The following is a 12,215-nucleotide window of genomic DNA, read 5'->3' on the forward strand; positions in this document are numbered from 1 at the left end:
AAAATGAAAATTTTTAATGCAAATACAATACTTGGCTATGGTGTGTCCACCAGACATAGCAGAAGAGGGGCTCACTTTATCCAACAGGGCTAGAGGGTCCTAGGGCAGAGACCAAAGTCTGTGTCTTCAAGCCTGGTGAGTCCAGGTCCTGGACTTGCCTATGAGCGATCACTACCAACCCCAATTTAACCATCTTCTGCAGGTGACGAGTAGATCATGGATGTACTATAAGTTCCTGTATCCATTCCACACCATTAGCTTATCTATCAGCTCCCCAGAGAAAATATTAAGTCTGTGAACCACAGGTTAGGGGTCAAAGACCCTCATCCTGGGAACCAGTAAGTGCTCTGTGGCTAATGCCAACTAACAGGTCACCACATTTTCAAAAGGAAGGAGCAGAACTAGACGAAAATAAAATTCCTATTTGTGTAGCTCTACAGTTTATCACAGGCTTGTGATTTAAATACATGACCTCAGTTAATCCTCAAACATGTCACGATGGCTTCCCTGGTGGTGCAGTGGTTAAGAATCCGCCTGCCAATGCAGGGAACACGGGTTCGAGCCCTGGTCCGGGAAGATCCCACATGTGACGGAGCAACTAAGCCCATGCGCCACAACTACTAAGCCCATGCGCCACAACTACTAAGCCCACACGCCTAGAGCCCGTGCTCTGCAACAAGAGAAGCCACCGCAATGAGAAGCCCGCGCACCGCAACAAAGAGTAGCCCCCGCTTGCCACAACTAGAGAAAGCCCGCACGCAGCAACGAAGACCCAACACAGCCAAAAGAAAAGAAAAAAAAAAAAAAATCATGTCACAAAGTGCATTGGTGTTGACATGGAAACCAATCTGTAATTTACTGTTTACAAAGTGTGTCCTTAGACATTACCTCATTTGGTACTTATGACAGTTCTGTGTGTTATTATTAATGCCAGGGAGGAGTCTGAGGTCTGGAGACCCACCCTGGGCCAGGCCTAGAAAAGGCTCTAGGAATACAGAGAAACAAGGCACCTGTCACAGAGCTGGATGGATCCTGATCCCTTTGCCCCACTGACAGATGCTCTGCAAGTCCTCTCCCATCCAAAGAGAGCCTTAAAGAAATTTGCATTCCTCTCATAAACTCTTTGGTGGCAAAGTCAAGATTTCTCTTGCAATTTCAGTGTAACATCCAGCTTTCTACGGGGAGTCAATAAATAGACTGATGGGTGATATTAATGATAGACGGAGGGAAATGGTCTGTATTTTCTAAATTGGGAAAAATATCCTTGGCTATAATCTCCTTGGCATTTTCTATCATCTTACTATTTAGAAGGGCACATTTTTCAATGTCACTGACAAGAGTGAGTGAGCACTTTATTTACCTGATCGGAATAGAGAAGGGAATTGTAGCCAGGGTATATGGAATCTCAGAAGCTATAGTCTACGGTGTGAATACATTCCAGGCCACACAGGGAGCTAGCTGTGAGGGGCTGGGAGCTCAGCAAACATTCATGGAAAACCACCTCTGGGCTAAGCATGGGCCAACGGTGGGGGCAGAGGGTGTCCAGACTTCAGGGGAGAGCCTGGATGGCAGAGGCCCAGCAGAGAGAGGGCTCAATAAATGTCTGTTGAAAGATTCCAGTGCAGTCACATCATCCTGGGAATACTGTGCTTCCCTCAATTTTTCAAAAGCAGTAATGTCATAATTGGATACTTGAGAAAAGTTAATAGGATGCCAAACAATACATATGGAGATTTGCTAAAATGCATCATTCCATGTTAAGTGAACAAAGCAAGGAACAGAACAACAAGCACAATATGTGGCCAGTTATAGAAAAAAGAAAGATATAGGATAGAGATATACACACATTTGCTGGGATATGCATAAAATACCTCTGAAAGAATATATAAGATACTAGTAACATTCATTGCTTTGGGGGAGGTTTTTTTTACTGTTTACTATGTCATAGCTTTTGACTCTTATACTGTGTGAGTGTATTACCTGTTCAAAAATAAATAAATAAATATGTCCACAGGGCAAATTACCCAATTTCTCCAAAAAACTGCAGGGAAAGAAAGAAAAGGAAATGGACTTGTAGTTTAAAAGAGACATAAATGGCAGAGCCACCAACCACAGTGTGTGAACCTTATTTGAATCCTGATTCAAAAATATTAAACTGAAGAAATGTACTTCTGACATTTTTAGACACTTAGAAATTTGAACAATGACTAGATAGCTGATGATATTAAAGAATTACTGTTAACTTTTTAAAGAGTAATAATAGTACTGTACTTAGGTTTAATAAAGGAATCCCTATCTCTAAGAGATATCACAGAAATACATATAGATACAACTGTATGATATTTGGGATTTATTCAAAATTGATGTGAGCTGGGGCAGTGGCTGGTAAAGAGGAAACAGTGGTGTTGGGTACACGGGAGTTCCCTGTACGATTCTCTCTACTTCTGTATACCTTTAAAATTCCCATAATAAAAGCTCATAAGTGAATGAATGATTATTTAGCCACAGTACAAACAGTCTCAGTAGTCACTGAGGTTCAAGTTCACACCTGGCTTTCAGCTATGGTCAAACCTCCACTGTCCCTGGGCTGATGAGTTACTTGTGGCGAATAAGCTTCAGGCTGATCCCAGCTATGGCCCTCCTGGTAAGTGTGTGGGTCATGTAAATATCAATAAGAAAACTTTATCACTCACTCCAAAATTAAACAAAAAGAATCAAAGAGATTACTTTTGGAGGGCTCCCCTCCTCTGGTACGGACACTTAGTGTTGACTTCACAGACAAACAGGATCTCTCATTCAGGTGGCACGGCAATGATGCAAACTAACTCTTCATTTCGACTCAACGAATATTTCTAAAGTGTTCAACACGTGGAAAGGAGCCATGCATGACACAAACATGACTGGAAACCTCAGTCATGAGGTTAGATTCCTACGCTGGGGTCTTTCAAACTCAGGTGCTAGTTGGCCTCCTCTATGGGAGAAAAATGGTCCCGCCGGATCCTCTGGGGACTTTTTATTCGAATCTTAAATTTAAATTGAATTACTTTTATTCGATTATTATTTCTTATACTATTTCTTAAAATGTACGAACATAAAACCAGACATAAAGTTTTCTTAGCACTTTTACAATTATGGAGACTAAAACGAATGTACAAATAAATACAATTACCCAAATAGTATAATTCAGGTTAACTACACTAACGTAATGAGGCTGATGCCATTTCTCAGACCTGAAATCCCCAAGACAACGTCAGGTGCTCCCACCCGCTCCTGGGCAGGTTGTATGAGTACCAGGCGCAGTGTGGTGACTGTTCTCGCACCCCTTTCCTCTGCTGGGACCCCCGTTTCAGCCTTCCTTTGCACACTTGGCTTCACCTGATGCTAGCTCCTCTTCTTCACGCTAAGTCCATCTCTGTATTTTTCTCATAGCAGGTTAGCCCGGTTCTAACGCACACACACCTAAGGGGCACTGAGGTGGGGTGTGCCTGGACCTGGATATAATTACGTCATCCCCGTGATCCAGGACATGCTTTTAAAATATTTCCAGTTATCATTAACATGAAACCGAAAAGTCTGAGTGTTCTTAATTTAAGGAGAACTCAAAGAAACTCAAGAATATACCCTTGGCCTTGGACTGGGAAATACCCATAACACAGAAGGAATGTCGTGGTATTTACTTTTGCTGGAGGAGAGCAAAAGGTGCCATGGGGACTCAGGTCACATTATATCTCAGACACAATGGGAGCCACCACCTGACACATTACATCAAGAATTTAATGTAAGCATACGCTTCAAAAGCCTGATGTGTAAACCCATCACATCAAATGGCCTCATTCCAAGTTGTGGAGGTCCCACCTCAATTTCCCCCACTCCTCATCCTTAACAACTACAACAGGGCACTATATTATTGTGGTTTTTTTTAGTATTTTTTATTTTTGGCCACGCCACGTGGCTTGTGGGATCTTAGTTCTGCGACCAGGGATCGAACCCAGGCCCTCGGCAGCAAACGCGCAGAGCCCTAGCCCTAACTGGACCGCCAGGGAAGTCCCAACATAGCACTTCAGACATGAACACATCCAGCCCCTGTTGAGTCCGAGAACAACTCCCACTATCAGCTCACATCACTCTAAGATGCTACAACTGCACATCGACATTGTGTGGTCCGTACCACCTAAAAAAAACACTGGGCACAAAACCACATCAAATGATGCCATGGCTAGGTTAGCTGGCTAAGTGAATGGCCTGGTTTCTCAGAAAAAGAACAGCTGGCACTGTTTAAGGAAACTGAAAAAGTGGAACCCTCCTTGAATAGAATCCTCTACCTCAGACCCTCTCGAACGCCACGATTCGATTTCCATGAGCTCAACCTTTTTATCAATCTAAATATGTTCTGTTTAGAAGGCTGCTCTTTATTCTCAGATACGGACCTTCCCACGTTTTTGGGGTTAAAGTCTTTTCTTAAATGATGGCGATCATGGGAGATGACAGGGCTTTTTTAATGCCTTATTTGAAAAACTTAAAATTTGGCAATCCTATGTTGGACTTCCTGATTTGTTTTTTACTGCTTTCATTGACATGACTAAGTAAACAGTACACAAATACATGCCTGGAGTGACTGTGCAGAAATGGGGCAGTTTTTTCAAAGCTTCTATCTCTTCTACCCCAGAGGGACTGGGAAGACGCTGACTGATAACATCACCTCCCTCTCCTCATATTACATAACACAGCATCTGTGGTACAACTGATTGATGACGTGGACACCCAGCAAGGAGCAAAGATCAGAAAGTAATGACTCTCAATAGACTGGCTGACTAACACCATAAAGATTCAATGCAATTCAACGCTCTAAATTAGATTGGGAGGGAAATAAAAACAAGATGAAGATTAAAGCACATTTTTTTTAATAGCATATTCCCAGGAGGATTGCGTTCTATTTTTTTTTTAATATTTATTTATTTATTTATATTTTATTTGGCTGCGTCGGGTCTTAGTTGTGGCATGCGGTATCTTTAGTTGCGGCATATGAACTCTTAGTTGCGGCATGTGGGATCCAGTTCCCCGACCAGGGATCGAACTTGGGCCCCCTGCATTGGGAGCGCAGAGTCTTAGCCACTAGACCACCAGGGAAGTCCCAAGACACATTTTAAAGAAAAGTGAGAAACAAAGCAACAGGCAACAACTGGGAGCCACAGAAGACCATGAGACCACATTTAAACCAGCGTGGTTATACAAAACATAAGAGCAGTCATAGAAAATTCAAATGTGAAGACCCCCTAAATTCTCTTCTTAGAATAATCATCAGCAAAAGCTTAGCAAGGCCATGTGAGGCTCAGAGACCTTGGTCAAGTGATATGGAGAATGGGAAACACTCCCATTGCAGAGCAGAGCAACAAATATCATATTCCCAAATGTTGTTTGGGAAAAATGCTTCACAGAGGCACAGGTGTGAGAGCTGGTTTTTCATGGGGTGAGAGAAAGGAAGGGGTGGGGCCCTTAACAAAGCTTTCCAGACAGGAAGTCCCGTCATGAAGGGCAGGGTTCCTCTCTGATGCCCAAGGGCGAGAACAAACAGAGCCGGGGCTGGGGTGCAGGAGACAGGATTCGACGTGGTAGAGATGCTGAAAGGTGTATCAGGAAGGCCGGGAGCTTTCCCTGGAGACCAGAGAAAGCACAGCAAGCTTTCCCAGGCAATTCCAGCACGTTCTGCCCAGAGGGCAGGTGAAGAGCCTGAGGGCCAGTGCTCCTCATTTTTTAAGGTCCCCACTTTCCCTTCATAGGATGACCTTCAGGGGAGGCCCTCCCCCTCACACGGCCTCTTCTCAGGCTCAGAGCTGCAGGACAGAGAAGAAAAATGTTTGCCCCCAAATAATCCACAAAATGCTTTAGGATCTCCATGTGAAGCTGTTGCCTAAATAAGACTGGTTCTTAGCAGCCTTAGAAACAGAATCGAATATCTAAAATAGATCACCTTCATAAAAAATGAGGCTGAAGCTCTTTCCATACTGTGAAGAAACACTAAGTGAAAGAAGGCAAGGTTCCAAATAGCATGTATCGTTTGCTACCATGTGTGTAAAAGGGAAAGCTAATCATAATGGATTTGCTAAAAGATGTTATAAAATATCTCGGCTGTGCCTGGAACACCTCTGGAGGATGAAGAAATCAGTAACACTGGTGCCTCTAAGGAATAAAACTAGGTGGTAGGAGTCTGGGGTGGACAGAGATGTATTTACTACTTCACTTTTGCACCTTTCGAATATTTTCTTTCATCATGTAAATGCATTACCTATTAAAACAATTTTTAAAATTAAAAACACTGAAAAATTTAAAATGTAAAATAAAAACAAAATAGTCTTTCTGCAGCAAACCAAACACCCTTGTTAATCTGGACAGCTGTCTTCCCGGCACACGCCAGATGCTCAGTTTGTTGAACTTAATGAAGCTCCACTCAAAGACAACAAAAGAAAATCAGAAACCAGGCAAACCCAAGGGTATCAGTGCTCCAATTCTCTAATAAGCTCTTTACTTGTCTGCTACTTAACTATTGCAAAAGATCGGAAAATGGGTCCTTGGGTCACAAGCCCTGCACCCAACTGGGTCCAGTGCGCAAGCTTCATGGGTAACAATAGGTCTGGTGGCCTGTCCACACCAGCCATTTTATAAATAGAAAATGTTTAATCCAAAAACATGATGCCTTGGAACCAAGACCACAAAAACAAACATGCAGATATGAAAATGATCCTGAAGGGAGATAATGTCAGCACCTGCAGGGTATCAATGCAGAAATAGCAGCATGAGGGTTAAAAACAACACGCACCGGCCAAAAAGGTTGGAATGTGCAGAGCTGCTATAAAATCCTAATGCCAGAGCACATCAAGAGGCAGCCTGAACTCCCTGTGCTCTGTTCTAGGGACAGCGTAGCCCAAGATGAAACAGGAAGGCTTAAACACCCCTTGCTCCAGTCACCTATGCTCTTAAATTGGTCAAAGAGTACTCAAAACCCACACTGCAATGAAAACCGGAATACTGTAAGCAGTAGGTTAGAGCAGAAATTCTGCCACGTGAATTCCATTATATTGGAAGGCTCTCTCTCCTAGGGCTTTTCAAAGAGCCAGGTTTTAGGCAAAGAACAAGGCAGACTTCACCCCAGTCTTCCATAGGACCAAAGAAATTATTTCGTGCTCTGGACAGGAGCTTGGAACAAGGGCAGTGGGGAACCACTACACTCTTCGTGGGCCCTGCCAGAGATTCCCAGGAGGAAGGCGGAAGTGGAAGAAGTAAGGAATAACAGCAAATAAGAAGCCCTTTCACCAAGACGTTATGAGAAAAGAGAACAAGAGAGAGAGAGAAAGGGGCCCTTATTAATACACAAAGAAACTAAAACAATTATTCTAAGATGGCTGAGTTCCAGAATGTCCTAAACAAAAAACCCAAACTCAGAATCAACTCTTAGGAAGGTGCCAATCAATAAATAGTGATCATCTTTGCTTCATTCTAGAAAACACGTAAAAACAGAGAAGGGAAAACCCAAAGTGACCGGATTCCTGCAAGAAATAAAGCTGACAGGTATCTTCTGATTAAAAGGGAATTGGATGGCAGACTGAGAGTAGATATTTATCAGAACCGTGAAAGTGATAAAGAGAATGAAGGTGAAAGCAGAAAAGAAGGAATTTCCCCAACTAGAACGAGAGGAAAAGACCGTTCCGCTGCACGTCCCATCTGGTTTATTTCAAGCTCAAGAAAAGAACAGGAAAAATGCAGTAAAATTAGTGAAAGAGCTAGATTACCAGCAAGAATCAGTCATACACTTGTGTTCCTGCCAGGCAAGGCAGGCGTTGCTGGTGCTCTCCCTGCTCCAATGACTAAGTAACTTACTTCAATGCATTTGACACACGATCCCTGAACTTCCGAAAAGCACTTAATACAGTGGCTCATGAAATCTTAATGTAAAAATGTTCACCCATTTATAATCACGCTGCAGCACACTGACAACTGGGAAATAGGGCCGAACAGAGGGAATAGATGTTTGGAAGGATGCTGTGGAGATTGGTATCATCAGGGACTTGATTTATCACTTTGAGGGATTTCCCCCCCACCCCCTTTTAAAGAGAATGAGATTTGGAGTCTAAGAAGAGTGTAATTACAACGAGAGGACTAACAGAGAAAATGAATTACCTGATTCAATAAAAGACAAAAATAAGAAATAAAATGCGATGTGACTTGGAAAACCCCACAGACGTATGTGCTAAATACAATGAAATCCGAAATATGTTTAATGAACTGGGGGAGAGGAAGCAGGGGAAAAAATTAGCTCCTGATAGAAAATACTGGGTGGTAGGTATGAAGAAAAGCTGTATAAAAAGGCAACAGGGCTTCCCTCGTGGCGCAGTGGTTGAGAATCTGCCTGCTAATGCAGGGGACACGGGTTCGAGCCCTGGTCTGGGAAGATCCCGCATGCCGCAAAGCAGCTGGGCCCGTGAGCCACAATTACTGAGCCTGCGCGTCTGGAGCCTGTGCTCCGCAACAAGAGAGGCCGCGATGGTGAGAGGCCCGCGCACTGCGATGAAGAGTGGACCCCGCTTGCCACAACTAGAGAAGGCCCTCGCACAGAAACGAAGACCCAACACAGACATAAATAAATAAATTAAAAAAAAAAAAAAAAAAAAAGGCAACAGAAAATCGTATTTGGCAAATCTATAGTGCTTATTGTGTGCCAGGCACTGTTCTAAATGCCTCAGATATAGTAATCCTCAAAACAACCTTCTAATCTAAGTACCATTATTATTCCTGTTTTATAGGTGAACAAACAGACGCACGGAGAGGTTAAGTAACTTGCCCAAGGTTACAGCTAGTAAGAAGCAGGGCTAGGATTCAAATCCAGGCACTGTGGCCCCAAAATCTGTGCTCTTAACCTCTCTAGACTCCCCTAGAATTTCAACACAGAGAGCGAGATAAGTAGTCTAGGAGTGAAATACAAGTCATGCACTGACTAGATCCAGGGTCAACAGATCATGGGTCTGTGATGACCAGTCAGTCCTGTGACCTCCCCAGGCCTTCGTTTCCTCACCTGTGCACTGAGAAGACGGATTAGACGAGCTCTATCTAAGGTGTCTTCAGCTCTAAAATGCCGCAAGTTCATGCGACAATCAGCAGTATATGGACAGGTCTGCTTTCTGACGGGTTATTCAAAGGTTAATTCATCCTAAAACAAGCAGCAAACTTGCTATTAAGGTTCTTCCTCTGCCTCCTGACCTTCAGAAGATTATTCCTCTTATAATATAATAATATATATAATTATATATAATATATATATTATACATATTATACATATAATATATAATATATATAATATATATATAATATATACATTACTCTAATAATAATAGATGATTCCTCTATTATGCCTCTATTCAGGCAAATGACAGAGGGTAGTGAAAGGGGTACTGCATGGTTTTTCTTTTGGACTCTACTTCGTGTGGTTGCAATGAAATGGCCCTCGAAAAGTTCTGGGCCAGATCACATTAACTCTGCCAAACCTACAGTCTCCCCCAGGCACCTCTCAGGAGTCTGATCTTGGAGCCTGCCTTTGGATCTGGTTACTGGAATGCAGGTGAAACTGACACACTGCAGGTGAAGCAACCAAAGGAGAGGAATCAGGAAGATAAAAAGACGCACGCAGCCCACAGTAGTTCAGATTAAGGAGTTTCATAATGGCTAAATAAACCTTATCTTCTTGGTATGGTCCGTTCTCTTTGCTAACACCCACTCTTGAGAGTTGAGACCACAAGTTCATTGTGGATGAATTCAACACCCACTTTCAAACTAATGAGCCCCCAGCAGCATTCTTCTCAAGGTAGGCATTAAAGGTCAGAGTGCATCTGTGAATGGAGAAGGGCCTTACAGGTGGGTCATGCAGTCCTCCCTTCTAAGCATCCCTGGCAGGTGGCTGTCAACTGGCCTCTGCCTGGTCACTTCCAAGGTCGAGGTGTTGGCTGCCTCGCCTAGCAGGGCCTGCGCTGCTGGACAGTTCTCACTGTGGGGAAAGACCACGAAGCGCCTAGAACAGTGCCTGGCACGTGGGCGAGCTAAATAAGTGTGCCTCCAAGTGGGTCAAAAGCTGCGTCCGTACAACTTGAACCCATCATTCCTGGGTGCCCCCCTGGAGCCCAGAAACGCAGAGGCCCCTCGGATATTCGGGGTTGTAATCAGGTCCCTCGGCCCTCTCCTTGCAGGTGCCGATCCCGGATCTCCATCACCAAGGCTGGAAGAGCCCCTCCCCAGACCCCAGAGGTCCCAAGAGTGCGCACTGATGCAGGGATGGCCGGTAGGGAGGCCGCAGTCGGGGTTGTCCCCATCCTCGGTATCTGAGGCTGAAGGGGACAAAGGGCTTTCAGGAAGGCGTATCCCACCCGATGCGGTCCAGGCTGCCTCCCTCCCCGCCGGCCCTGGGGACCACCGCGGCGCCAGGTGACAGGCCCCCCGAGGATCCCGGGCGCTCAGGCTGCGGCGCGATGGGCCGAGCCACGACAGGGACCGCGGGGCTCAGGGGTTTGGCCCGACTGATCGGGGGCTCAATCGCGGCTTAGCGGAGCTCGCTCCGCCGTGGCTTTACCTGCGTGTGGTTGACTACTGCGGCCCAGTTCGCCCCCAGTCGGGTTCCCGAAGCTCAGCGGCTGCCGCCGGCGCTCATGGAAATGCAGCCGGAACCCCTGGCCAGTGCAGCTCCCGCCGCTACCGGCCCCGCCCAAGCAACTGCCGCCACGCCCCTGACGACCGCTTCTGCCACGCCCCTAACCACGGAAACCCGCCCGTTCATTGGGCTGCCCAGCCGCTGCTCTACTAGCCCCGCACTTCCATTGTACCCGGAGGGTAGCCCATTGGTCAACGGAGCTGCTCCTCAGAGCGGAGGCGGAGCCCTTAGCGAAGAGCTCCACGACAATTGGTTATTTTTGACGTCTTTAGCCCGTAGGCCGAGACACTATAGGGTAAAGCCAGCCCGGAGGGGGCGGGGAAAAGAGAGGAGGGTTACTAGAGAGGTCTTGTTTGATGTTGACTGAGGCGGGGTGCAAAGAGGGAGGCAATTGTGACCGCAAGCTGGGTTGGGCGATTGGGTAATGTCAGGCGTCGTCTGGGGTTGGGAGGAGGGAGGCCGACTGGTAGTTCAGCTGCCGGGTCTGATGGCTCCAGGCCGACAGGTGGACTCACCTGTAGTCCAGGACACCAGGGGCAAAATTTGGGGTCGTGTCCCGGGAGAGAGGAGTCAGGTTAGTGAGCCTCAAGGAGAGGAAAGGATGAAGAGGCAGCGGCTTCTGGCCCCCTTTCCAGCTAGGAAAGGGTGATGGGGCCGTGCCAGGCAGTGTGGACCTCAGTTATTGTCCCACTGTTCTTTCAGCCCTTAAGACGACCTTCGCCCAGTTGGAGGCAGCCTGGAAGAATGTAGCCTTTGGAATCATATCTAGAATTGAACTCCCTGTTGGCATGTACAGGTTGTACGGTCTTGAGCAAGTCACTTAACCTTTCTGCATGCATCCTGATTTTTTTCATTTGGCAACTGGGAGTAACAATAGTAGTTGATGAGAAGATTAAATAACTCCGGTAAATGCTAAGAGTGCCTGGCACTCAGTAGGCATTCATTCAAGACTAGTTCCCCACCCACTTACACATTGGTTTATGGAATTAGGTCCAGTTCTAAAATTCTGAGTCTGAAACTGCTTTTGCAATGGCATGTGCTTTTGCCACGAATAGAACACTTGACTGTCTTGAAAGGCAACTGCTCTAGGGCAGACAGGGCCACCCTACCAAGAGCAGGGGTTGAGATGAGAGTAGCCCTTTAGCCAGAGAAGGGAAGTGGTATTTGTATCAATGTTAAATTTTTTCCAACACATTTCAGGATTATGACAAGAAAAAATGGAGCTTCCTTTTTCCTGTTCACCCATCCAAGTGTCCAATGGCTCATGGTTCATCCCTTTGAAGGCTGATCAGCACTGGACCAAAAACCACTGCATAAAAATCTGTCAGGAACTCCTGAAGCCCATTGCCCATTCTGAAGGTGTGGAAGTCCTAGAATGTGTACAGAAATAGACTCTCAAGCCCGAATTTAGCCCCGGATCCTTTGGACCTGCCTTTGAGAGAACCCACACCTGTGGTGTTCTAGGGTGAAGGAGGAGAAAGAATCCTTTGCCATTGCTGTATTTTTGTCATTCTGTTGTCAAAAAAAA

At 45.5% G+C, this 12,215-nt stretch overlaps 1 protein-coding gene across 1 annotated transcript in view; it reads right to left on the reverse strand.

Annotated features, from left to right (window-relative positions):
• ABHD2 (abhydrolase domain containing 2, acylglycerol lipase) overlaps positions 1-10,732 on the reverse strand; it is a 104,983-nt gene extending 94,251 nt beyond the window's left edge. Inside the window, exon 1 of the mRNA XM_061179956.1 lies at positions 10,610-10,732. The gene's annotated coding sequence lies outside the window, so the exon portion shown is untranslated. The remainder of the gene's footprint in view (positions 1-10,609) is intronic.
• Between the last annotated feature and the right edge of the window lie 1,483 nt (positions 10,733-12,215).

Source organism: Eubalaena glacialis, chromosome 2 (genome assembly GCF_028564815.1).
Source record: "Eubalaena glacialis isolate mEubGla1 chromosome 2, mEubGla1.1.hap2.+ XY, whole genome shotgun sequence".
Classification (NCBI taxonomy): Eukaryota; Metazoa; Chordata; class Mammalia; order Artiodactyla; family Balaenidae; genus Eubalaena; species Eubalaena glacialis.